Below are 5,379 nucleotides of genomic sequence, written 5' to 3' on the forward strand. Positions count from 1 at the left end.
ATCACGGGATTACCACTAGACGCGCAGGTGCAGCGGAAGCGACTCGATGTAGTGGAATGCGTCGTAGTAGTGCCGTGCAGTTGCGAGGTCGTCCGTCCATCCATCCCCTTCATGCGGTTCATCCTTGTGCTCCAGATGCAGCACCTCCGAGGTATCCGCACGTACAGGGAGGAAGCGTTGCGCCTCTGGACTGCTAGGTCTGCGAGGAGCAGCAGGCACGGGCATAGGATGGGTGACGGTGGCTGCCAAAAGGCATGGGATTCCTTAGCCTTGATACCCACCCCACATATTTATAGGTGTCCCTAATGAGCTCCCGAGTTGGAGGCCCATTAGTAACCCTAAGCCTTGTCTAACTCGAATCCAACCCGAATTAGGCTTCTAGCCCCTTAAGCGTGCGACCCTATGGGTTCATGCACACATAGACATGGCCTGAGTACTCCTACTCGGCCATTAGTTGATAGCGGCCTCTAGCAAGGCATGTCATCTCCTATGTGTATGCAAAGATCATATCAAACGAACCACCACAAAACCACATACTTGTTATTCCCTTTGCCTCACAATATTTGGTCCAACTCAAGGTTAACACTTAACCCAAGCACGGCCATGCATTTCTTGATCTAATCATTAGAGTGATCCAGTGATATCTCTCTCATATATAGAGAGGGGCAAATTCCATCTTGATTGTCTATGTCTCATAGCATGTTTCCCGACAAACCCGAAAACCACCTTTATAACTACCCTGTTATGGAGTAGCGTTTGATAGTCCCTGAGTAGGTCGTTTCACATCTTGAATACATACAACAATCTCAGGTCAAAGGACATAACATACATGATGTGAATAGAGATAATAATAACATCTCACGTTGGGTTAGTCCAGCCCCATGTCATACATGTGCCCACATTATTAGTTTGGCATCTCCATGTCTATGACTTGTGAAACATAGTCATCAACTAATAATGTGCTGATCCATTATTCATGTGTGTCCTCACACGAACTCTGACCAAGGACAACATTAGAATAACCATACAAGTAAAAGAGTTTCACAAACAATTCACATAATTGCTAATCGATACAGGTTGTCTTTAATGGAAATTCAATGAACTCATAATATATCATGGATACAAGGCAATATAATCATCTCTATTATTATCTCTAGGGCATACTCCCAACAATGATCTCATAGGACTATCACATTGTGGTTTGTATCTATGGATTTCCCTTCGAGGAAATCATGGATTGTTTCAGTGGCAAGCATATCTGTCTCCTTCATGGTATGCATGTCCTTTTGATGGGTTTAGAGCCTGTCCTCGCTCCAACCCTGGTTGGACACCATCTTCTTAATTAGAGCCATAGCTCCATTGATTGTGAGTGAGAGGAAGGCACCTCTGATAGTAGCATTGATGTGGGCTCTTGATATGGGTGTTAACCCATTGTAGAAGTTCCAAAGAATGAGCCAATTCTCCATCCTGTGGTGTGGGTAGGCAAGGATGGACTCTGATGCGTTTTGCTAAAAGTTTGAAATTCTTCCACAAAGGGCATTGGTTTTGCCCGTTGGGAAGAACTTCATGAGGAACGCCATGGAGCACTTGGCCCACGTGTTGATAGCTTCCCGGTCCTTGTAGAACCACTATTTCACTTCCCCAAGAGGGAAAACAGAAACAGACAGAGTCTGATGATCTCTGGTGCGACATCCTTTATAACGACTGTGTCACACAGCTCCAGGAAGTGTTGGAGATGCGCATTAGCATCCTCACTAGGCAATCCATAGAATGGATTTGCCTGCACCATCATGATTAGGCTAGTCTTGAACTAAAAATTTGTGTTACCCATATCGAGAGTGGGCCCAACGGGCATGTTGGCAATGGTGGGAACGGAGTACTCGTGTAGCGTCCTCTAGGCCATGGTGTTTGGTGCAGATGGTGCTGGATTGAAAGGTTAGGTTGCCGGTAGAGTGTCAGAAGGAAGGATGAGACATCGTCTGGTCTTTCTTAGAAGTGACTCTGGATTCTCGATGAAGTTTGTCAGCAAGATGAAATTAGTCATACACTATCCTGTTTTCATCAACAACAGGAGAAGACAAGCAAGATTAGCCTGTATGAGCAATGGCAACTACACATGCATATTATCATGATCATGTCCTAATAGATTCTTTTAACTAGTCCCTTCCTTGGTAATGGCACCATGCTTATTGGTATTTCTTAACGCATACAGAAATATTCCACAAGCGCACGGATTTACCGTTGTAGCATTTCACCTGGAGGTATTTAGGGTATCGTTAATTTATATTTTCCCAAAGGAAGGCATGGTGTAAAAGTATCTATTTGGCGCATGCACAAGATAATATGACTGTATACTAGACCAATGTTCATAACAGGGGTAAACCAGGATAAAATTAGGGATAGTGTGACACACTCTCAAGCCAATCTCAAGGATAAAGAGAAAAGAAAGAATAAAGAATAAAAGAATATTCCTAAACTAGAGCAAGCATATCCTAAAGTAGTTATGCTAAGATTAGCAGATGATCATACAAATACATGGTTAAGACTAAGCTCTAAGCATACAGATGAACGGGGAGACCTCTAAGCACTGGTCTGCCAGCAAGCGCGAGAGGCATTTATGAACTCCTACACTGTACCCGAACATGGGGGATTACAAGGGACGGACAGGGCTATCACCACCTGCCGCCTACCCCTCAACCATGGAGCACCGTCATATCTGAAGGTTCCCATGCACCCGAGCACCATGCTCGTGTACAAAGAAACTACCCTTATCCCCCCTAGGGTCCGACCCTACCGATCGTCAAGTATAGGACAAGGGCAAACTCGAAGGCACAATGAACTACCACCTCAACTTAATTATTATTCCAACCATATATGTTGTATGAATGATTAAGAATAAAGTTCTATATGCTAATATAACAAAAGAACTTTGCCCTTGTGGGGGATACACCCCTGGGTACCACAAGATGGTACATGGGCTGCACCATCCGAGGTGGCCCGGCCCATAAGATCGAGGCATGCACGGCAAGATTACAAGTTGTACTAGATATTATAATAGTACCAAATAGGATACTTTACTTGTAACCCTCCTCCTCCAGACTATATAAGGAGAGGCAGGGGTCCCCTAGTCGATGTCTCCAACAGACCTCAATCAATACAGAATAATGAGACACAGGACGTAGGTATTACGCCAACACGGCGGCCGAACCTGTATAAATCTTATGTCTTGTGCCTTTGTAACCATCTGGTTCCTGATTACACGCACCGTCTACCAACAATCTACCATCATGGGCATACCCCTAGATGGACTGCCAACCATATTTTGTCAACAGTGGCGCGCTAGGTAGGGGTCCCCTCTAGGGGTTATCCCCTTTAGGGGTTGTGCGTGCTGATCTTTCGGCGAGCCAGATGGTGATTTTCTTCATCAACATCATCCACGGCGACTGCTTCCCGAAGCAGACGTCCGTCAACAACAATTTCTATGACAACTCGGCGATATCTTCGCGTGCGACATCTTCGTGATGGAATCAATCTGCTACTGCGACATCTTGGCGATGGACAATCTGCGACATCCTTCAACAATGACCCACGATGACCTACAGCGAGGCTCGTTGTGCTTTCTACGTCTGCCGCACAGGCAGATTAGATCAGCATGTACCAGCTCAAGAAGCAGCATACAACTCCCCGACCTTGCTAGCACCACTATGTCAGGGAAGGTCTCAGCCCATCACGGCAACACCACCTGATGGATTTTTGGGCAACGCCGTGTCATCGAGATGCAAACAAGGAAGATGTGGATTTGCATGTACACGTACAAACCAGAAGCCCGTACAATCTACATGCCCATGCAAGGAGCGATGCATATTCATGTGATCTAAAAGCTAAGTCACGACTTTTCTTTTGGTTAAATATTTTTATGTATCTCTGGATATATGTACACCTGCCTTTTATTGCTAACAACAGTGATGCAATCATCATCATATATGGATATATGTGCACATGTGTACATCCGCTGGAGCATTCAGAAGCAAGACATCCACTCATGTTGAGCCATCGCTGAGCCACATCAAGCCACCGACCGAGCCACTAAGCGAACCGCGTCGAGCCATCCAGCGAGCCATGACGAGCCGACCATGGACCACGTCGACCACGAACCACGTCAACCACATCCTGAGCGGCTCCGCCGAGCTCACGTCGACCATGGACCACGTCGACCACATCCCGAGCGGCTCTGCTGAGCTCCGACCACCTCGACCACCAGACCACATCTCGAGCGGCTCTGCCGAGCTCCGACCACCTCGACCACCAGACCACGTCGACCATGTCCTGAGCGGCTCTGCTGAGCTCCGACCACCTCGACCACCAGACCACGTCGCAATGATGATTGCCATGAAGAGCGGCGCTATGACAACTGCGACCAATGTCACAACAGGTCGAAAAGCTCGAGGACCAGACAACTTCATCACCGCTGATCGGATTTCTATCCAAAGATAAGTACACTTCTAATATTTATATTTAATATAATTTTTCATTACGACGTTTCTCCACAAACGTCCTCATCATGGTTATTCTTCAAATAACGTTTGTCCATGTATACAATCTTAAATATAACATACAACTATACTTAATGCAAGTCCTCGACCAGTCATGTTGACACTCGATGTCTCCAGAAAAGGCCCTGTCTCTGGCTCCTCCCTACACGTGCACGAGCGTCTACCCTCTGCGTTATGGGTGATCAGCAGCGGCTCCTTAGCGACGCTTTGTTCTTCCTACACGTGCACGGGCTCCGCGCCCCACGTTGTGGTTAACGGGCTAGCTAGGGCTGAAGACTCAGCTATATACTAACTGGTCGGACGATTTATATTAAGTATAAACACAAACTTCACATTAACACTGATGTTTACAAAGCACCAACTGCTTTATCACATCATGCTCATTTGCAAATGACTGCTGAGCGTCATACGCTATTTTCTTCACTGCTGATTTTTTCTACATAATTTATTATTTTATACATCATGTACTACCATTCTACATATTTATATTGCAGGAATTTCGAGCTATGCTCAGGGACTTCGTCGCTCGCTTCTCGACCTATGCTCGGGGACTGCCTCGATCACTCTCCGACCACGGCTCGGGGATTTCATCGCTTGCTCCTCGACCTACGCTCAGGGACTGCCTTGATCACTCTCTGACCACAGCTCGGGGACTCCGTCGCTCGCTCCTCGACCTGTGCTCGGGGACTGCCTTGATCACTCTCCGACCATGGCTCGGGGACTTTGCATCTCGACTACATGCGATTGGCAACTCGCATACAGTTGGGATATTCTTTCTCGTTTAGACCTTGCTACAAGGCTCATACCTCGCCTTCCAGCAAGCTCG

The sequence above is a fragment of the Miscanthus floridulus genome, chromosome 18 (assembly GCF_019320115.1).
Source record: "Miscanthus floridulus cultivar M001 chromosome 18, ASM1932011v1, whole genome shotgun sequence".
Taxonomy (NCBI): Eukaryota; Viridiplantae; Streptophyta; class Magnoliopsida; order Poales; family Poaceae; genus Miscanthus; species Miscanthus floridulus.